Genomic DNA, 24,072 nt, shown 5'->3' with positions numbered 1-24,072 from the left:
ACCTAATTACCAAATTAAGTGGCTTTAACAAAGAAACGAAATTTTTGAAAGAAAAATTCAAATTCTGAGAGGTGGCTTTTCTCGCAGATTTGTCTTCAATTCATCTGCTTTAACTGTCTTCATTATCTCCTCCATTCAAATTCGTCAGGAAAGTGATTCACTTGAAATATGTACTGCAAAATCTTTCTAGGAATTCCTGCTTTAACTACAATTCATGAGATCACACTTCAATAACTAGAACGCCACTCAGTAGAGCGAATACTCCCGCCGTGGGTCAAGTTGGAGCCCCACCTTCCAACGGTAAACAATCCTTCAAAAAAATTCCTGGATCGGGAATAATATCCTGAGCTTCACCAAAAACTAATCAATTCCTCCTTATCCCAAGGGCAATCATCCCACCAACTTTCATCCAAATCCGTTCAGAACTTTTCCAGATATCTAGTTCACAAACACACAAACACACGAACACACACACACACACACACATACAGACACACACACACACACACGGACACACACACACACACACAAACACACACACACACACACGGATACGATCGAATGCATTACTCCCTGGCGGGAGTAATAAACCTGACTCTCACCTATTTGCTTCTTTTTGTCGCTAAAAGTTTTGACGAGCGGCAAATTTGATTGGTCGTTATGACGTCAAATGCCGTAATATTTTTTCAAAGTACTGCTAAATGGAAAAGATTTAAAAGTGCTAAAAAGGTGGTTTTTATTCTCTATACTGGCGTGACTCGGCGCGCCTCACCACACGTCGTTTCAGAGGGAAGGGCATCTTTCACCAGTCCATGTCTGCTTTCTCAGGGAGTGAGGGATGGCGGGAATGGTGGGTGGCGGTTAGTGCTGGTGATGGTGGATTGGGGATCGTGGGGGGAAGTGAGGGAATGGTGATAGGGGGATGGTGAGGAAGAGCGACCAAAATTGGGTCTTCGGGGTGTTTTGGGTCTTCAGGGTGTTTTGGATCTTCAAGGTCTTTTGGGTCTTCAGAGCCATTTGGGTCTTCAGGGTCTTTTGGATCATCTGGGCCTTTAAGGGTATTTTGGGTCTTTGGGGTGTTTTGGGTCTTCAGGGTCTTTTGGGTCCTTTTGGGTCTTTAAGGGTATTGTGGCTATTCAGGTTCATTTGGGTGTTCGTGGTATTTTGGGTCTCAGCAGTCGAAAGGGTCAAAAGGTATCTTCCAACAGTACGTAATTAAGAGTTCACGGACTATGTTTTGGATGTTAATTTTATTTGAAGAAGAAGACGTTTTGGTCACAAATAAACAAGCATACAAACATCACCATATACGTTTGCCCTATTAGAATATATATATATATATAATCGGGAGATTAAATAAGACGCGGACGAAGCTTCAGGACGGTCCATCTTTAACTCTCGACAAGCTTTCGACCAACAAAGAGTCTTCTTCTTAGTCGTCCCCAAGTTCAGCGGAAGTGAAGCTGCGCTTATATTTCTCGTTTCTACTATTTCTCACTGAGCTTCACTTCCGCTGAACTTGGGGACGACTAAGAAGAAGACTCTTTGTTGGTCGAAAGCTTGTCGAGAGTTAAAGATGGACCGTCCAGAAGCTTCGTCCGCGTCTGATTTAATCTCCCGATTATTTATTTAATGCAAATGAGACGCCCTGCTCGTACTGTGGAGTTTCTACTATTTCTCACAGTTATATATATATATATATATATATATATATATATTTATAATATACTTGCAGGAGTACCCAGGTGAGGGAGGCAGGCTGGAGAGGGAGGGTTGAGGAAGGGGGTGGGGTGGGGAAGGGAGTGGGATGGAAAACATATACTACATAATTATACATCTTTTTTGGGGGGTAGGGGGCTTCGACAAGCTCCTGCGTTTTGGGGGAGGGGGGAAGGGATGGAGGAAAAATTTACCCGTGCAAAGAGTGCTTTAACCTCAGTGTTGCCCAGGTAAAGAAGATAAATTGTAATACCCTCTGCCACTACCACCAGGTGGCGCTACACTGCACTCATTTGCATAGGGAATTATGCTCCTCTCCTGGATCCCCACACACCACCACATGAGGCTGCGGCCACATAGCCTATGTTACCCCCCAGCCAAAGTTGTATTTGTACCCCGAGTAAAGCATATGTGTTTCTAGCTGGAGTAACCGGCGTTTCGATTATTTATTTTTTTTCGATTCATGTTCCGATTCGTGTTCAGAATATAACATTCTATTTAAATTAGGTTGTTCCTCATTTATAAACTGACGTGTGTGGACAGACAGAAGTGAACCAATTGCTTAACTTTCTTGGGAAAACCACATTTCCGAGCTGGACTCCGAAGCCAGTCGCCGACTGGGCATCCTCCGTCGTGTTAAGTCCTTCCTTGGCACACCTGAGCTCCTCACCACATACAAGGCTTTCATCCGCAGCTCAATGGAATACTGTTCTCCCCTATGGGCCGGTGCTCCTGCCTCACACCTAGCTCGGCTTCACGCTGTTGAAACCAAAGCATTCAGAATTATTGGAATCTCCCACGATGAAGCTATCTCCGAGGGCCTTTCACTCACACACCGCAGGCAGGTTGGTGGTCTTTCTGTCTTCTACCGACTCCTCTCCGGCCTTGCTCCCCCAGCTCTCTCTGTGCTCTGTCCCCCAAATATTCCTACAGGTCGCACAAGATCTGCCAGCAACCCTCTTATGGAGAAACTGATAAAATCAAGACTCTCTGTTCACCTTCACTCTTTCATTCCTCTTTTCTCCCACCTCTGGAACAAACTCCCTCACTCTCTTCAATCCCACTCCTCCCTCTAGCTCTTTAAAACAGCTGTTAACCACCATCTCTTATCTTCCCCCATCCAAAACTTTGATCTCCTCTACCCCCGTTAATTCACCCCAAATCCACTTTTTTTTTTGGAAATACCGACTTCTTTCCTGAAAGTCCTGCTTTCTGAAAGTCCTTCTTTCCTGAAAGATCAGTGTATATGTGTTTTATACCTCTCCCACCCCCCCCCCCCCCGCCTTCCCATGCCCACTCCCCCCCAAGCCTTCTCCCTGCTACAGATCTCCCGATGTCCATGTTCTCTACTGTTGTACTTGTGTGCTTCCATCTCTCTCCCTATCTTGTCTACCACTCCCTTTATTGTACGTTTTGTGTGTCTGTTTTTTGTGTGATTAATGTTAGCTCTTACACGAGCCTCAATCCTGTTTAGAAAAGAAAAAAAAACTCCGCTTTTTTCTGTGTGAGTGGGATAGCAAACAAGTAAACGAAAAAACAAGCTTTAGGGCTACACACTTTTTCTTTTAAAGTTTTAAACCTTTTTATTATTATTATTTTTAAATTTCAATTTGATAGATGAAAATGTACCATAAAAGAGGAATGTGGGCCAAATTTCAGCTCTCCAGGACATATGGAACCTTGAAAACGAACGGCTCAAAGTTTTGAAATGGGGGCAAACAAACAAAGTTCAGATGAAGTTAAATAAGTGTGTAAAAAAACAAACCAGAATGACAATCTTCGATGTAGCGACGTTGGCCAATATGGCTCTGCCCACATTTTTACATCATTATGCATACTTGTTCCAAGTTCGATTTAAATCCCTTCAGCTGTTCTCATACATCACATTTTTACCTGACACGACCTCTGACCTTTGACCTTTGATGCCAAAATCTCATCAGTTCGTCTTTACATCATAGGAGTACCATGTACTTACACCAATTTTGGTCAAAATCCCATCACTGGTTCACAAGTTAACTCTGTAACAGAATTTTTAACTAACGGACCTTTGACCCATTGACCCCATAATCTAATCAGTTTATCTTTACATCATGATACATACATGTACCGATTTTGACTTAGTTCCCTTTAGCCGTTATTATTTATCACGGTAACGAAAACATATTACAGACTCTGACCTTTGACCTCTTGACCCCAAAATCAAATGGGTTCATCTTTGCATCATAATACATACTTCTACCGACTTTGGTCAAAATCCAATCGCTGGTTCACAAGTTATCGCAGCAACCGGATTTTTACTGAACATGACATCTGACCTTTGACCTCTTGACCCCAAAATCAATTATGTTCATCTTTGCATCATAATACATACTTGTACCAACTTTGCTCAAAATCCCATCGCTGGTTCACAAGTTACAGAGTTTTTACTGAACATGACATCTGACCTTTGACCTCTTGACCCCAATCGCAGCAACCGGATTTTTACTGAACATGACATCTGACCTTTGACCTCTTGACCCCAAAATCAATTATGTTCATCTTTGCATCATAATACATACTTGTACCAACTTTGCTCAAAATCCCATCGCTGGTTCACAAGTTACAGAGTTTTTACTGAACATGACATCTGACCTTTGACCTCTTGACCCCAAAACCAAATGGGTTCATCTTTGCATCATAATACATACTTCTACCGACTTTGCTCAAAATCCAATCGCTGGTTCACAAGTTATCGCAGCAACTGGATTTTTACTGAACATGACATCTGACCTTTGACCTCTTGACCCCAAAATCAAATGGCTTCATCTTTGCATCATAATACATACTTCTACCGACTTTGCTCAAAATCCAATCGCTGGTTCACAAGTTATCGCAGCAACTGGACTTTTACTGAACATGACATCTGACCTTTGACCTCTTGACCCCAAAATCAAATCAGTTCATCTTTACAGAGTACAATCTTTATTCAAATTTGATTAAAATCCCTTCAGCCGTTTTCAAGTTTTAGCGGTAACAAAAGCTTATCACAGGTGGTGGATGCGCGGACAGACGGACTGATGGACAGACAGACGGATGGACAGCCGGACGGACAATCCGAAAACCTAGTGCCTCTGCCGACGAAGTCCCCGGACTTCTTCGGCGGGGGCATAAAAACAATGACACCTCCAGCAGCCCATGCCAGGTAACAGATTTCTTACATATGTTGAAGTGTTGAACCCGGAAGTTTATACAGCCATTAGTGGAATATAACCACATGTGCTCATTGTTCCTCTGGGGAAATGGAGACTTTCTCAGCATGATATGAGTTTGGAAGAATCAACTCGTTCATTTCATGTGACATCTTGCCCAGTAACATGTCAATTGTCTCGATTCCTTTCACCAGATCCTATTAGAAAGAACCACGTGATCTCCAAAACCTCCAAAAATGTTCAGCACATTGCAGTGTTGCAAAATGGTAAGATACATTCTCCAGTTTATCATACAGTTCGACACTCAGCCATGAACAGCACACCAACCATAAGGCATCCATTTAAAGATTAATTTAAACGTCTTTTTCATGCAATTCTTCACTTAATGTGATATGAACATCTTATTGCTTATGAGCAGCTGGCAATAAGCACTTTACATGATGTTTGCTTTGAAAACTCCCTTCATCCTGATATGAAAACATTCCTTCTGCTCGCACAGAGACTCCATTCATTTTAACACACTGTGTAGAATGATGTGCTACTTAGACAACCACCAAATCAAGACATATAAAATTCTGCTTTTCAAATAGTCTGTGAGTGAAAATGATGAAAATAATACAAATACATTTCGATGTCAACATTATTTTTACCTCCGTAGGTGGATGGGGGTTATGTTTTCATCCGTCTGTCTGTTTGTGAACAAAATATCTCAAAAAGTTGTGGACGGATTCAAACGAATTTCGGCAGAAATGTAGCGTATGTGACAAGGATGAAATGATTAGATTTTGGTGAAGATCCGGATTCGGATCCGGCTACTAGAATTTTTAAAGTGATTCTTCACCATTGGGAGATTGGGACAAAAATGACACCTAGCAGGATATCTCAAAAAGTTGTCGACGGATTCGGACAAAACTTGATGGACAGGTTGTGTGTGTGACAAGGACAAATAAATTCGATTTTGGTAAATATCTGAATATAGATTCGGATACGATGATTATTTAATTTTAAGTGATTCTTCACCATTGAGGGATCAGGCAAAAAGCGATATATAACATGATATTTCAAAAGGTTATGGACGAGTTATGACTAAACTTGGTGAACGAGTTGGTTCGGTGACAAGAACAAGTCAATTAGATTTTGGTTCAGGTCCGAATCCAGATCCGGCCTATCAGTGGGATACAAAAGATAAATTGTTCGTATGCGCTCCACCGAGTGCCGTTCTAGATTCACCTGTTTTGTCGATCTGCTGTCACAACCCAGTTCCAGGACTACTATAGTATTGTTGCGGATATGAGGATTGCATTTTTTTGATTGTGTTGTATTGTATTGGAAATGGTGATGAACATTGTTTGGATATGGCCCCTCCTGCCTCCGGAGTTGTGTAAAGATAAAAAGGGCGTCTCGGTAGTTAATTCCATAAACACCACATTGCAGGACACGATAAAACCCTTGTTCAGTAGCTTATATCTTATTATGTGTTTTAGAGTAAGGCCTTGTCTTCCATTAGAATGACACTCCATTGCACCGAATCAATTAAGAATAGCTCCCCTTCAATAATATCATTTCCCAGCCAAACTCTCCATCTGTGAGGAAAGCAGTTCACAAGCGTGGGGTGCACGCCCTCTCAATTCGCTGCTATAGTGAATATGTGCTCCGTGCGCTGTTTGAACAGGAGGGGCGGGGTCACCAGGGAGAGGCAAGCCCAGGGCGCGCCACGAAGGGCGGGGCTGTGCAGCCCCATGCCCAAATAAGGAAACAAGCCCGTGGCTCGCCACGAGGGGCGTGCCGTCGGCGCGATGCCCAAATAAGGAGACAAGCCCGTGGGATTACCATACAAGGTCACGAAACAGAGCACGGGGGAGAGGGCGTGTCAGTCCCGCGCTGGAGAGAAGTGAGAGGAAGGGAATACGAGCTGAGCTGCGTGGAGAGGTACATGACAAAGAAAGGGTCCAAGAGAAAGCAGAGGAACTTTTACGAACGAGTTGCAAAGAGATACAGCAGATGAGTCCAGGCCCGTTTCAACCAGCCGCGTGAAGCCCTGACGGGGCAGCGAGTGACCCTGCCGGCGTGCGCTGTAAAGCCGAATACCAGGAGCTGCCGGCGTGCGCTGTAAAGCCGAATACAAGGAGCTGCCGGCTCCCCGCTTCCCGCCCGGAGTGGACCTGCTCGCTGTGCCCTGTGATCCCACCTGCTCATCCTTTCCAGCCATTCCTGCCTGCAAGTTCCCCATTTGCGTACATGAGTTTGTTTTGTTCGTGCTGTCCTGGGTAGTAACTAAGTCTGTATAAGCTAGTAATTTTCACTGTGTCACCTGTGTTTTCATGTTCGCTGTAAATACCCGTGACTGCTCTTTTTGCTTATGTGTGTAAATAATAATAAAGCCCGTTACTCTTATGTACGTCTTCATTCTTCCTCTTTGCATTCGTCGTCTTAGTCTTTTCCCGATTGAATAGCGGTGGCGCGATATGGCCAACGTTTGGGTGAATCGGGTTTAGTCGGGGAACAACTGTTTGGCCAAGGTGCCTTCGCTCGGCAAACAACATCCTTATCCGCGGACCGTAACAGTATTATAGTCAGGCAGCTTAGCTGCATATTTATCGAAAATGGGGAACGGCTTGACAAAAGCGCCATTTTTATTTTGGTGGTCCAGTAGACCATATACAATAGATTTAGGACTGGAGGCAAGAAATATACAGTGTTCTTCACCTTTTTATTGGACAAAAACCAATTATGTATATATTTTCAGCAAGGAGGCTAACTTTTATTTCATTACATGCAGTGTTATTTGTAAAACTTATGCATGCCTGCATAATAAATCTTACGCTTCCATGTAATAATAATTAGTAATATAATACCGAGTGTTTATACAAATGTGTTATACTTGTGACTCGCGCACCTCTCATATATCTAACATGTACGCAACTACAAGGATGTGATGACAATATAGCTTTAGAACAGACAACATGTTGTTCAAGGTAATTTGTCCAGCAATTTATGTATTTACGATTTTAGTCTAACTCCAATCGCTGATGATTTATTTGCATAAATGTATTGCTCGATATTATGCTGTGCGAGTCGTATTTGCGCAAAAGTCAAACATTGTATATGTCTTGCCTCCGGTCCTAATTCTATTGCATATGGTCCAATTAACCACTAAAATACAAATGGTACTTTTGTAAAGTCGTTCCCACAAAAATTGCTAAGCTGCCTAACTATTAACAAAACAGACACACATACATTCAAATGGATAATATATATGTATATATATAACTGTGAGAAATAGTAGAAACTCCACAGTACGAGCAGGGCGTCTCATTTGCATTAAATAAATAATCGGGAGATTAAATCAGACGCGGACGTAGCTTCAACACGTCGATCTTTAATTTTCGACAAGCTTTCGACCAACAAAGGTCTTCTTCTTAGTCGTCCCCAAGTTCAGCGGAAGACCCATAATGTCATGTCATAGCTTCCCAGACTTCCGCTGAACTTGGGGACGACTAAGAAGAAGACCTTTGTTGGTCGAAAATTAAAGATCGACGTCCTGAAGCTACGTCCGCGTCTTATTCAATCTCCCGATTATATATATATATATATATATATATATATATATATATATATATATATATATATATATATATAGATTGTCACGTAACCGTGATTAACACCACAGTTACGGATGGCCGATTTGCGAGACTTTAACTCCCGAGGCGAAAACTCAATGGCGGATTCAAGCTCAACACAAAGTTAAACGCGCGGAATGGCGGACGCGGCGAAGCTCCCCCTCCGCCGCCTTATCTATTAAAATCAAACACCCAGGAACTGCGTTCAGATATATATATAAAATAATACAAGGATTTATTATGGAAAAGTAAAGCCAGTGAAAAAGCCCGCCGGTAAATCTAATAAATCGAATAAGCCTAAATTGGGATCCCAGACACAACAGATATCAAACACGATACGAGGGAGGTGAATACGAAAATAACACGTCTCGTCGTTCAAAATGTACGCGGATGCGGCTTATCTTGTCTGTCTTTCGTCGCCTTTGTGGCGGCCGCCCAACACCGCTCCTTTCGGCCCGATCGCACACCACGAGGTCCCTCGCTCCAAGTTCCACAAGGCCTCCTCCAAGCACCACGCGTCCGACGCAGGCCAGCGGCTCCACACGAGGCCGATCTCCACAAGGTCCGTGCACCAAAGGTTCGACGTAAGCTGCACAAAGCAAGCGAACTCCACTTGGCTCGACTCTCTTTTGGGAGTGCTGGCAGCCAAGTGCCAACTGTTTGGTGCCAACTGCCAACGAACTGCGACGAACGAACCTCGAACTGCAACGAACTGCTCCGAACTGCGTGTGCTGCCGTGTCTTGCCGTGTGTCACGAAAAGGCGTCCGACCGTCGCATATATCTCTCGCCGATGACGTCACATTGGCGCACTCCTCAGCCAATCACAGCCTCCCAACTCGCCGGCTCGCCCCGGCCACGCCCTCTGCGGCATGCTCCACTCTCGCTCACCGACCCCCGCGGTCCTTGTGTAACACGTGCCAGGCGAGGTTTGTAGGCCTTGGAGGTGTAAACGGTGGCGGTGTTTTTGGCCTGGTGGTGTCCATTTATTACGAAGTCATTGTCAGGGAAAGGAATTATTTAATGTTGCGCTAAGGACCTAACTAATGTTTATGTGGTTTGCAGTGCCATAATGGACAATACAAAGGTTTGACTACTAGGTGAGACTCACAGGGGCGTTACCTTTAATCCCTCACTATTTAACACTCGGACCTCCAGGTAGATCCACAATCATACATCTTACCCCGACAAACGCCTAACATCAAGAACTTATTACATGTAGAGTCCCTGTCACGACAGCCGAATACCTACCTATTCAGATCTACCTAGCTCTAGATGTTGCTCTACCAAATTCATAACACAGCCCCCCCCCCCCCCCTGGAACCGTAGCTCCTGCAAGGTTCACCGCAGGGCTACCATTCCAGCCTTAACACTTACTGTCACACACTTAATTAACCTATGAAATAAATCAGGAAGGGCTGTGGGAAGTGAGTCGGACTACCTACCTACACTTCCTTAACATGCTGAACCCCTTAACCATCATGCAAGTATGTACATTGTCTTCGTTGTTCCTGTGGAGGGAGGAAACAAACAACACACAACACTAACTTAACCACAAAACTTGACCATCTTTCCAAAACTCAAAACTCTAACCTTTGTACATACCCCGGTCTACAGACCGCGTCCCCCGGTGGATGCCACAAGACACAACCTTACCTGCGGGGCCATCCCCAATGCATCCCCCTAAATTTCCACGGGCCCTGTCCAGATGTTACAGGTGAGTGACACGGCTCGGTGGATTTCGCCCACATTCATGCAACACAGACCCCTTAACCACTCATTCTCATTCCATAGGTCATCAAGGCATTTCAAAAATCAACAAAGCACTTATTTCAATACACCCCCTGCAGGACCATGGCATTGATGTCATTCACGTGTGTGTGCATTCCTCAACTAGGCAGCGGGGAGGTACCGCACAAAAAGATGGTGGGGGCGCATCAGGCTGTGGTGCCCCCAGTCCCAAAAACAAGTCAACCGACTTACAAGTTCATTGCCCCCCCCCCCCCCACCTTTACCTCTTGGCCCCGTGACGGCCCAACAGCCCCTTTCCGCCGTTACCTCGCCGGTGAGGGTCTCCACACACACCAGGCTCCTTTGCCTCCTGCTTCCGCGCAGCAACACGGGTCACCGGGGGACTTCCTCACCCCGCGGCGCCCAACCAGACCCTCCACCGACGAGCTCCAATTTCCAGTTACCACCGGCTGCCAGGGGTAATTGCCGCAGAGGGGGGGCCCGCAGGCATCGCTCCTCAGAGCTTGCTCTGTACCTGTGGACACACACACCTTCCCCACCCACAAGACCCCAAAACACACTTCCTCCCCCGCTGCCATTCAATTCTCCACACAACTCAGCACAATTCAGTACAATTCCATAGATGGTGTAAAAGGTGTTACAAGGCTTGCCATGGCCTGCCACATGTGAAATCCCCCAGTTCACATTTAAACCATCACACATTTCCAAAAGCACATTTCCAAAAGCACAAGTATCGCCCCTCATTATCTCCAATAACCATCACTCACTCTCCAGGTTCCACTCTCACGACCACATCAAAACACCTAACCACAATACAAAAACATACGCCACCCACAAGACACTGTGGCTCCCATTCCATCCCCTCACCGGCCATGTCATCACTCTCACCCGCCTCCCAACTCCAATTTACATGTCCCCAATTTCCAAAGCAAGTCCTGAAGCCTGGGACAGTACTCCTCAAAACACTCACCTCAAGTGCAGGTAGTTGCAGGTTGGTCAGGTTCAAAGTGCAATCCACCCATACAATTCCCAAAATTTCACATTGGGCCTACCAAATCCTTCCAAATTTCTCTTTTGTCCCCACTACACTGGCAGGTATGTGGATCCGCATCCAACGGTGATCATCACTACGCAACTACCTATGGCCACGACAGCTCTGCACCTCTACCGTGCAAGGGTCACCGGGACAAGGTGAGCAGTCAAAACGCCAACATGGCCCATGAGTGTCCATAAGGGTGCGACCCACCATCCATCCTTCGGCCCCCCTGCGAGGAACACAGCTGCAGCAGCCCCAGCTGGCCAATGTGGTGAGCACTTGCTGCCACAACACACACTACCGCACACACAACCTCGGCCCTGGGGGGCACGGTCGCAGTGCGTGGCATCCCTACAGCCACGTCCCCTGCACCTCCCCATCATCCCCCAGTCCGACTACAGAACTGCAGCCCCCCAGTGCTCACCCACACTTGACCACACCAAGGTCCAGTCAACAGCCATGCTCCACCAGGAGACCCACCCAGAAGACATGGTCCACACACCTCGGACACGCACAGCACCACGTTGACCCTCAGGCTACACAACTACATCCCCATCATCCCGCGTCCCAAATATCAGCACAGTTGCCCCCGCAACCAGTTGAAAGCTGTGCCTTGCTACCCTATTAATTTCATCACAGCCTCCAACACTTTGGTCTACCCACCTGGATCAATAATGGCGTCACTGTACAGTGTCCGCCATGGCATTTCAAAATCCACCCTTAAATTTCCATCTAACCCACAGATTACCCATGCCAACCATTTGTCACATTTCACTAACCTCACCAAAGAAGGATGCTTTGCCATACACATGCCAGCCGAGCATGGCCCATATGCTCGGCTCGTTACACATCTCCCGATTCACATCCCCATGGCTCTCTTCCCAACCCGAGAGTCCATAAATCATAACGGAGCATCTGTGGAAGGTCACTCACACCATCACGTTCCACAGATGCCCCAATGGTTGTCCGGCAGGCTATCTCCATCCCTGTCCATTCGGTTTGACCCGCGTCCATAGACCAACCACCATGCCAGGTCACCACATGCTGGTTGTCCCAGAGTCCCAGGGAGAGGGTGTCAGGCCGCATGCCCAGGTGGTCACCACATCAGTCCTAAGTTGGCCGTCCGTAGTGCCACCACCAAAGCGCGACCCACAACATCTCCCCCTAGTGGTCCTCAATATTTGCCATCCCAGGCTTGAGAAACCACCTCGGACCTCCCTGGAGGTCTTAACCCCCACCAGGGTCCGGTGACCCTGCCGGCCCGAGCCACCAGCTCGGACGACGCCCCGACGGACAAGGGACGCCACACTCCACCAGACCCCCCGTGGGACCCAGGTCGTACCTCGACACCCAAGGCTGGACCCCACGTCCAAATCTCGCCATCACAGCCCCCCAGCTGGCAGGCATACCCAAATTTTGAAAGGGGCAACTTTTGCCCGAGGCCATCACCCATGACCTCTCCATGTCCAAATCCCGCAGCCCGGGGACCAATCCCCACCATGGCTGCTCCAAATCAATTTCCCATTGTAATTTTATTTTAAATTTTCTTTTACAAATTTTCATTCCCACTGCCAAACCGCAGCTGCAGGGAACAACCTCTACCACCGGTTGTTCTGCCCCTCCCTGCAGTTGATCCAAATTCCCTACAGGGACCAAATCTCCAGAAGCTCTATCTCCCGATCCTCCAAGATCCAAATCCAGCCCGGAGCCAACACACTCCCCCAACTGGTTGTCCAATTTTGGAGCCTCTGTTTCCAAATAGCAGTGTACAGTGAGCGTCCCTTCGGTCATTCCAACCACCTCCTCGGACCAACTCACCTCATCTCCCAGGCTCCTTTGGGCCTGAACAAGCTCTACCTCCATGGGACTGTCACAGGTCTCCAGCCGCTGGATCAAATCATCCTCATCCTCATCATTTCCACAAATCATTCCTGGCCCCGCCAGGCTTTGATCAATATCCCCAATAAATACCTGGTCCGGCTCCATTGCACGGACCCCCAAAAACTCTACCCCCTCTTGCTCCGCACCACCGCCCTGGTGCTGCACAATTCCAAATTCATCCCCCGGTTGGGGTGTTGTGACATCCACACGGTCCCGATAAACAACCAGGTCTCCATTTGCTTTATCAATTCGAGCATTTGTGGCACCAATCTGACCCTCCAACTTTTCCCCCATTTGGACAGCCTGCGTCACGCCCTCCTCTATTTTTGACATTAATTCCTCCCGTTTCAATTCAATTTCCACCCCTATGGCTTTTTCCATCTCCCCCATTTGAGTTTCTACTTTACCCTCAAATTTCCCCAGTCTGTCCGTAATTTGGTTTTGCACTCTCCCTTCTATGCCATCAATTCGTTCCCCCAGCTGCTGTGCCATTTCCCCAATTTTTCCTTCCAATTGTTCATTCCTTTCCTTTATTTCATTCCTCCATTCCTTCCCCTGCGACTCCATTTTATTTTCCATCCCTTCAATTTTATTTTCCAACCCACTTTTCATTTCTCCCATTTGTTCCTCCAATCGATCACTCATTCCCTTCATTCCTTCCCTACATTCCTTCCCCTGGGACTCCATTTTATTTTCCATCCCTTCCATTTTTCGAAGCAATTGACCCAACATCTGGTCGGTTGTCGGGGCCGTTCCTACTGCTCCCGACTCCCCGGTGGGGGAGGGGGATAAGTTGGTGCTCGAGACGAGGGAGGTTCCAAGGCTCACCTCTGCATCTAATTCCCCTATTTCCGGCTCACTCCCGACGCTGACGGAGGCCTCGCTGCGTACTTCCATCTCATCGACCTCCGACATCCGCTTTCCGGAAGGTCGTTCCCCGCGCGCGTATTTATTTCAATACCAAAAACACAATTTAAATTTGACGAAGACGCGATATCGCGCTCCGTATGCCCAATTGATAATTGATTACTAAATTTCTCAGCCTCGCCTATAAAAATTTTGCGTTCGAACGTCGGGCGCAATGTACGCCCGACCGTGTCGATGTCTCGCCGCGGACAAAAAAAAAATTTGTCCGACGGATTCGAATCCTACACTCCTGACACCACTTGTCACGTAACCGTGATTAACACCACAGTTACGGATGGCCGATTTGCGAGACTTTAACTCCCGAGGCGAAAACTCAATGGCGGATTCAAGCTCAACACAAAGTTAAACGCGCGGAATGGCGGACGCGGCGAAGCTCCCCCTCCGCCGCCTTATCTATTAAAATCAAACACCCAGGAACTGCGTTCAGATATATATATAAAATAATACAAGGATTTATTATGGAAAAGTAAAGCCAGTGAAAAAGCCCGCCGGTAAATCTAATAAATCGAATAAGCCTAAATTGGGATCCCAGACACAACAGATATCAAACACGATACGAGGGAGGTGAATACGAAAATAACACGTCTCGTCGTTCAAAATGTACGCGGATGCGGCTTATCTTGTCTGTCTTTCGTCGCCTTTGTGGCGGCCGCCCAACACCGCTCCTTTCGGCCCGATCGCACACCACGAGGTCCCTCGCTCCAAGTTCCACAAGGCCTCCTCCAAGCACCACGCGTCCGACGCAGGCCAGCGGCTCCACACGAGGCCGATCTCCACAAGGTCCGTGCACCAAAGGTTCGACGTAAGCTGCACAAAGCAAGCGAACTCCACTTGGCTCGACTCTCTTTTGGGAGTGCTGGCAGCCAAGTGCCAACTGTTTGGTGCCAACTGCCAACGAACTGCGACGAACGAACCTCGAACTGCAACGAACTGCTCCGAACTGCGTGTGCTGCCGTGTCTTGCCGTGTGTCACGAAAAGGCGTCCGACCGTCGCATATATCTCTCGCCGATGACGTCACATTGGCGCACTCCTCAGCCAATCACAGCCTCCCAACTCGCCGGCTCGCCCCGGCCACGCCCTCTGCGGCATGCTCCACTCTCGCTCACCGACCCCCGCGGTCCTTGTGTAACACGTGCCAGGCGAGGTTTGTAGGCCTTGGAGGTGTAAACGGTGGCGGTGTTTTTGGCCTGGTGGTGTCCATTTATTACGAAGTCATTGTCAGGGAAAGGAATTATTTAATGTTGCGCTAAGGACCTAACTAATGTTTATGTGGTTTGCAGTGCCATAATGGACAATACAAAGGTTTGACTACTAGGTGAGACTCACAGGGGCGTTACCTTTAATCCCTCACTATTTAACACTCGGACCTCCAGGTAGATCCACAATCATACATCTTACCCCCGACAAACGCCTAACATCAAGAACTTATTACATGTAGAGTCCCTGTCACGACAGCCGAATACCTACCTATTCAGATCTACCTAGCTCTAGATGTTGCTCTACCAAATTCATAACAATATATATATATATATATATATATATATATATATATAGCCAAAGAAAGCTCCATAACTACAACCATGAAGGCTGCACAAGGTAAGCCCATTGCTGTTTCAAACTCTTCCCAGAGTCCTTCCACAGCTTTAACGACATTTGCACATAGTAGTACACACATGAGAAACCCATGCTGCACACACCTCAGCTCTCGGACCAGTTTCATCGCTTTTGGCGAGTCATCAGTGACGGCGCAGACAGAAATTCCTACTGTCGAGGTTGCAAAGCATGTACCACATGAAAATGTCAAGCAGTCTATAAGGCTATAAGGAACAGGGAGAAAAAGACGTAACATGTCATGGCTCCCGTGATTTTAGTAATTTTGCTGTACGTTAGTTAAAGGCCGTCAGTCGGCTATCTTTGATCGGATTTCAAAACAAAATCTTCCGCATATGTACAGACTCTCATGTATTGTCTTTGTGCCAAGTTTGAACAAAATTGTATCTTTCATGTCGAGAAATAGTTGGGGACACATTTAAGTTTAAAAAAATGGCCACCAGTCAGCCATATTGGATCTGATCTCAAAACAAAATGATGTGCTTATGTACGCCATCATTCATTCATTATCTGTGTGTCAAGTTTGAACAAGATCGCTAAATGTATGTCTGAGAAATGGTTGAGGACATGTTCAACATCGGGTTTTTTACAACTAAAATGGCAGCCAGTCGGCCATCTTTGATCCCATCACAAAACAAAATAATGCGCATTATTTACACCTTCATGTTTTATCTTTGTGCCAAGTATGAACAAAATCGGTCCATACATGTCCAATATATGGTTGCGGACGGACGGACGAAACCCAATCCATAAGCCCCCGTTTCAGATAAAGTCCAACTGGGGCTAAAACACAAAGACCCACCCCCATCTCTCACATGTGAATGGAGGGAATAACCAATCAGCTCTCACCTAATCAATTACCCCAGGTGGCTAGGATTATATAAATAAATTGACTTCTCCCATGCGCTAAAGTTATGCAGCTTTCTGGGTTGAGATTTTTTTTTGTCACTGATGTACACATAATACCCCATAATGTCAAAGTGGAATTCGTGTTTTTAGAAATTCTTACAAAATAATTGAAAACGAAATACAGAAATATATAATTCACATAGGTATTCAACCCTGAGTCAATACTTTGTAGATGCACCTTTGGCAGCGATTACAGCTTTGAGTCTTCTTGGGCATGTCTGTATCAGCTTTGCACATCTGGATTTGGGGAGTTTCTCCCATTCTTCCATGCAAATTTGCTCAAGCTCTGTCAAGTTGGATGGGGAGCATCAGCCATCTTCCAATATGTTCAAAGATTATCAATGGGATTCAAATTTGGGCTTTGGCTGGGCCACTCAGGGACTTTCATGTTCTTGGTCTGAAACCATTCCAGTGTTGCTTTGGATGTGTGTTTGGGGTCATTATCCTGTTTGAACATGAATATTTACCACAGTCTCAGGTCTTTTGCACTTTGAAACAGGTTCTCCTCAAGGATCTTCCTGTATGTGGCTCCATTCATTGTTCCCTGTATCCTTACAAGTTCCCTCCCTGTCACTGTTGCTGAAAAGCATCCCCATAGCATGATGCTGCCACCAGCATGCTTCACAGTAGCAATAGTGTTAGATGGGTGATGAGCTGTGCTCCGTTTCCACCAGCCGTAGCACTTTGCATTCAGGCCAAAGAGTTCATTTTTCGTCTCATCAGACCACATAATATTTTGCCTCATGCTCTCAGGGTCTTTCACATACCTTTTTGCACATTCCAGGTGTGCTGTCATGTGCCTTTTTCTCAGAAGTGGCTTCCATCTGGCCACTCTCCCCTAAAGCTTAGATTTGTGAAGTGCTGCAGAGACTGTTGTCCTTCCGGCAGGTTCTCCCATCTCAACCAAGGAACTCTGTAGTTCTGTCAAAGTGGTCATTGGGTTCTTGGTCACCTCTCTGACCAAGGTCCTTCTTGCCCGGCTCCTCAGTTTGGTCAGAGGGACAGCCCTAGGAAGAGTCTGGGTAGTTCCATATTCTTTCCATTTCCTAATGATGGAGCTCACTGTGCTCTTGGGAACTTTCAACACTATATAAATTGTTTTATACCCTTCCCCAGATCTAGGCTTCCTCACAATTCTATCTCAAAGTTCTACGGCCAATACCTTGGACTTTATTGTAAAGTTTCTGCTCTGACATGCACCGTCTGTGAAACTGTGGGACCTTATATAGAAAGGTGTGTTTCTTTCTAAATGATGTCCAATCACTTGAATTGGCCGCAGGTGGACTCCAATTAAGTTGCAGAGACATCTCAAGGATGATCAAAGGAAATTTGATGCACCTGAGCTCAATTTGGAGTGTTATAGCAAAAGGGGTCAATACTTATTGACGCAAGACATTTCAGCTTTTCGTTTTTAATTATTTTAATATCTCAATTCAATCCATTATAAATTCAGGCTGTAACACAACAAAATGTGAAAAAGTCAAGGGTGTGAATACTTTCTGAAGACACTGTAGCTGGCACTAAATTCTAAAGGGTAATTCCAAAGGATAATTATAAAGGGTAATTCTAAGGGGTTGTAAAGGATGAATTCTAAAGGGTTCTAAAGGGTAATTATAAACGGTTTTGTTTGTTTCTTGGCTTTGCCAATTTCATTCGAGCAGGAGTACGCAGCGTTGCCAAGGGGGGGGGGGGGGTGAGGAAGGGAGTGGTTGGAGTGGAAGAAGGAGGGAAGGGGGAGGTGAGGGGATAGGGAGGTGATAGATATACTACATATACATATTTTGAGGGTTGGGTGGCTTTGACAGACCCCTCCATTTTGGGGGTGGGGGAGAAGGGAATGATGAAAAATTTCCCATGTAAAGAATGCTTCATAACATAGCAGTGTTGCCGAGGTTAAAAAAAGGAAATTGTAATACCCTCTGCCACCATCACCAGGTGGCGCTACATGGTTCACATTCATATAGAGAATTTTACGCCCCTCTCCAGGTCCCCACATCCCCGAATGAGGCCGCGGCCACATATCCTATGTTACCACCCAGGCAAAGTTGTATTTGTACCCCGAGTAAAGTATAAAAGCGTTTATAGCTGGAGTAGCCGGCGTTGCTCAAGCGAAAAAGAAATATTAACATACACTACATGACCAAAAGTATGTGGACACCCAAACATCAAACATCTCATTCCAAAATAATGGGCATTAATATAGAGTTGGTGTCCCCTTTGTTGCTGTAACAGCCTCCACTCTTCTGGGAAGGCTTTCCACTAGATGTTGGAACATTGCTGTGGGGATTTGTTTCCGTTCAGCCACAAGAGCATTAGTGAGGTTGGGTACTGGTGTTGGGAGATTAGGCCTGGCTTGCAGTCGGCGTTCCAATTCATCCCAAAGGTGTTCGATGGGGTTGAGGTCAGGGCTCTGTGCAGGCCATACAAGTTCTTCCACACCGATCTCGACAAACCATTTCTCTATGGGCCTTGCTTTGTGCACGGGGGCATTGTCATGCTGAAACAGGAAAGGGCCTTCCCCAAACTGTTGCCACAAAGTTGGAAGTACACAATAATCTAGAATGTCATTGTATGTTGTAGCATTAATATTTCCCTTCACTGGAACTAAGGGGCCTAGTCTGAACCATCAAAAACAGCCCCAGATCATTATTCCTCTTCCACCAAACTTTACAGTTGGCACGATGCATTCGGGCAGGTAGCGTTCTCCTGGCATCTGCCAAACCCAGATTCATTCGCCGGACTGCCAAATGGTGAATCCTGATTCATCACTCCAAATAACGCGTTTCCACTGCTCCAGAGTCCAATGGCGGCGAGCTTTACACTTCTCCAGCCGACGCTTGGCATTGCACATGGTGATCTTAGGTTTGTGCGGGGCTGCTCGGCCATGGAAACCCATTTCGTGAAGCTCCCGACGAACAGTTGTTGTGCTGACGTTGCTTCCAGAGGCAGTTTGGAACTCAGTCGTGAGTGTTGCAACTGAGGACAGACGAGTTTTACCCGCTATGCGCTTCAGCACTCGGTGGTCCCATTCTGTGAGCTTGTGTGGCCTACAACTTCGTGGCTGAGCTGTTGTTGCTCCGAGACGTTTCCCCCTTCACAATAACAGCACTTACAGATGACCGGAGCAGCTCTAGCAGGGCATAAATTTGATGAACTGACTTGTTGGACAGGTGGCATCCTATGACGGTGCCACGTTGAAAGTCACTGAGCTTTTCAGTATGGCCCATTCTACTGCCAATTGTTTGTCTATGGAGATTGCATGGCTGTGTGCTTGATTATATATACCTGTCAGCAATGGGTGTGGCTTAAACCTTTGAGTACGGGATTTTTTTTTTGATAAAAATACCCCCGGTACAGGATTAATTTGGCATTACGGGAATGCAACCACGTACTGATGATCTATTTATAGGTATAGTCGATGACGTCATGCGTACACAAAACTTTTTCGCGTATTGCGGCACTGGACGTCATCCGTACTCAAAGGGTTAAACAGCAGAATAATTAGAAGGGGTGTCCACATACTTTTGGTCATGTCATGTATTTGAAATGAGGGCAAATATAATGGGAAAGCAATTACATCCAAATCAGAATCCATCACAAATGTCAAATCATCATTTTACCTTTTCGTTGAATATATTCCAGTGAATGCGCCATTCATCACGTTTCTGAGTCAAGTATGATGACCTTCAGGAAGAAGAAGAAGCCTTACCATAAACTTCGACCGCTTCCGTTATTATTTTATTATTTGTGTTCAAATGTCTGGTGATTGTTTTGTATTTATCTATGTGAATGTGTACTTGTATATAACTGTCATTAATCAAAAAGGCTTAGGCACGATCGAGCGATTTTTTTTTAAAGCCAAAAAAATCGAGTTTTTAAAGTTTGTTTAAATTTTTTTTTCCTTTTTGACCTAAAACACTCCCAGGCACTCACTGCTGTACCTCTGAAATTTGACGAAGATCCGTTCAGCCATCTCTGAGAAAAATGGGGACACACACACAGGCCAACGGCTCTCTTATATGGTTGATTTAAAATGCCAAACTGAACCTCTTCCTTCGGACATGTTGGTGTAGACTGCAGTGAACTCTCCAGTGTACTTTTCACTCGAACGTAATGTCTTTTTTGTTTGCTTGTAGATGTTTTTTTGAGCGACAGATACCATAAGCACTCGCTTGGGAGGGTTAACGCAAGGGAGAGGGTAAGACCGAACATTCCGTGATCCAAAGCTTAAATCAGATCATGTGATATGCTCCAAAAAGCCCATTCCAGCATCAACGCAATATGTGGCGGGAAAACCTGTCTGTAAGCAGAGCACGTGTTTGCTAAGCTAGTGTTAAAACAGTCCATCAGATTGATTGCATTTCCTCTCGGATTTGTGTACAATCAAATTGGTAATTATCCAGTCTATTATTAATTACAACCACAATCCACATCCAGCGAAAATCCTTCGCCATGGTCCGCAGGGAACACCTGCGTTGTGAGATTGGTTATAATGGCGCAGCGATGGAGACCGCGTGGTCACGTGTTGGTGCAATGTTCTCGATGTGAACCTGAGGATCTTCGACCTCGAGAATCGAACAGGAGGAATCGCATGGTGCTTTGGCGCCACCTTGCGTCTCAAATGGGCTAAAACTAAAGTCGCTGATGTTGAGAAAAGACCCTCGATCTCTGCTCTGTCATTGAATCAAGTATGATTCTGTTTACAACGATTGTTTTGACGATACCTCACGGGCCATGAGTATACTTTGGGGAATCCACGTACTCTGTGCAACGTAATTGAAACTTTAGGGGGAAAATAGTATTTTTTAAATGTGATTAAGTTTACAGGTTGCAGACAGCAACCGCCCAGGGTAGTACTACCGTCCTGACTTTGGAGCGTTAAAGTTGTGCCTGGAACCATCTTACACGCTCCGTGTCAGGATTTCTGGTCTTACTTTCTGTCTCACACAAACTACAGCTACAGGGCTAGCTTTAACCTCTCTTTCTCACAAACACCATACACTTTTCTTCTCTTTTATTTAAGGCCTGGCCTCCATGAGGGCTATATAGTCCGTGCATGGAGCCTCCAGCATGACAAAAAAAATAACAAAAAATAAAAAATAAAAAAGGATCTTAAAGTGAGTACAGGCAGTTGAGGGTGTAATGAGTACAGGCAGTTTTGAGGGTGTAACGAGTACATGCAGTTTTGAGGGTGTAACGAGTGCAGGCAGTTTTGAGGGTGTAACGAGTACATGCAGTTTTGAGGGTGTAACGAGTGCAGGCAGTTTTGAGGGTGTAACGAGTGCAGGCAGTTTTGAGGGTGTAACGAGTACAGGCATTTTTGAGGGTGTAACAAGTGTAGGCATTTTTGAGGGTTGTAGCAAATGTAGGCAGGGTGAGGTTGTAACGATGGCATGCAGTGGTGAGGGTAGCGAGTGTAGGCAATGCTGAAGGGAGGTAGTAATGGTACGGGTGAGTGCAGGCAGTGGTGAGGGATAGTGAGTCAAGGCAGTCTTGAGGGGGGTAGTAAGGGTAGGCAATGCTGAAGGGAGGTAGTGAGGGTGAGGGCAGGACGTGCTGAAGGGGTAGTGCATGCAGGCAGAGATGGGGGTGCAGCAATAAAGATAGGTAGGAACGAGGCCAAGGAGACCGTTTTTGTTTACGATGAAACTATGAAATACATAGATTCTTAATTTTGCACGAGGGGTGGCAGGACGACATACAGGTATGCACATTCGACTCTAAGGTTTTGAGCCTGGGTTTGAATCCCAACCCAAAAAAAAAACTGTCGCTCCGGTGTTTCACAGGCAGGGTGAATCATCAATGTGTTATGTGTAATGTGTGCCGTCCCTCAGATGGACACTAAATGGTCATCACATATGCCAACATTCAAGATCCCATGGTGTCCCTCAGGAAGATTAGGTAACCAATCGCTGGCAACTTGAACAAATTAGAAATTCCTGCCCGAAACAACAGAGGGCACTACATCAGCGGCACAGCCACCACTCAGCCAATGATGCCCCCAGCCTTGTGCTACATATGACCGAACTGCTAATCATTTTAGCTGCACGAGAGAGTATGCATTTATGAGAACATTCCATCTGAAGCCCTGCCATTGGCACAGAAATCTTTTCCATAAACAAGGTAATATTGGGTGACCGAAAGCCACTAACTTTTACATGTTAAACTGGATCCCAAAGGCAAATATTTTTTTCCTAAAACAATTGAAAATCATTAATCACGGTCTAATTTGAAGGGAAAACATTTTTGATTTTTTTTTGCCAGTCACAAAGTCCCAATAAAAACGCATTAAAATGTCGATTTTCGATTTCTGCCAGTGACGTCACACTCGGAACGCCCACCTTGATCCTAAAGGTGGTTTACATAGAGAAACAATGTATTTAGACCTCAGATTCTGATATTGATTCCACCGTCATTAGCATCTATGAAAGTTCTCAGTTTGTTGAAACTAATCAGTGGAATTTTGAAGAATTGGAGACAATATTAGTAACGGAAGTGCTTTTGTGGGAATTATGGAGCTGTATCGTTTTGAGCCTTGTGCGAGCGATTCCGACGAACATGGCAACAATGGAGGTGTTCGTGAAAATGAAAACACCGGTCGAATGTTCACTAGAGATTGGTAGGTTTCGTTTTTACGTTCAATCGATGGTTAAGGGATTTGGATCAATTGATGAATCAGTTATATTACTCCAGAATAAATAGGGCACAACAGTACGGACACAGTACAGGCACAGGTTGTTACAGGATCGTCCTGTTTCATACTTTCCTGGGATGCCATTTGTGTCTGTGGTTGTGCTCTGTCTTGTCCCACCGTCGCATCCATTCCATGTCATGTCAGTGCCATGTCACGCCCGTGCCTGTGGTGTATTGTGCCGTGTCAATATCCCACCCCAATGTAGTGGTGCTCGGAGGGAGAGGGGTTTGGGGTGGTAGAGAGGTGATATTTGTAACGGGCAGGCCAACACAGGTGTTTGATTCACTGCTCAAATCGCTCGTGCACATGTGCTGGTAGTTGGGTAAAGATGGTCTTAAAATTTGGAGCGATGGCCGTAACCAACCCCATGACCGAGCGAACTCTGTTGTTTCCTAACAGCTCTCTGTAAAATGCTCCATGCAAAAAACCGAACATTTTATAGCCTGGCACCCCTGCCTTCACAAATTGAGGGCCTTGACAGAGTTAGAGAGAGGAGAGTGAGAGAGAGGAGAGTGAGAGAGAGGAGAGTGAATGAATGAATGAATGAATGAATGAGAGAGAGGAGAGTGAGAAGAGAGGAGAGAGGAGAGAGAGGGGAGAGAGGAGAGAGAGACAAAAGGCTGGTCCATGGGGACCGATCCCATCGGCACGCAGAACATGGCCGCACTGCCCTGACAAATCCGAGCAGGAGTGATAAATGTAGACTCGAAGGATTTATGGAAAAAGGCCATGTATA

General features: G+C 45.9%; 1 pseudogene; it reads right to left on the bottom strand.

Annotated features, from left to right (window-relative positions):
* Positions 1–21,960, bottom strand: part of LOC144892161 (uncharacterized) — a 92,915-nt pseudogene extending 70,955 nt beyond the window's left edge.
* Positions 21,961–24,072: the final 2,112 nt, after the last annotated feature.

The sequence above is a fragment of the Myxine glutinosa genome, chromosome 5 (genome assembly GCF_964187855.1).
Source record: "Myxine glutinosa chromosome 5, kmMyxGlut1.1, whole genome shotgun sequence".
NCBI classification, from domain to species: domain Eukaryota; kingdom Metazoa; phylum Chordata; class Myxini; order Myxiniformes; family Myxinidae; genus Myxine; species Myxine glutinosa.
The sequence above is the reverse complement of the archived record's forward strand: the minus strand, read 5'-3'. Positions and strand labels throughout refer to the sequence as shown.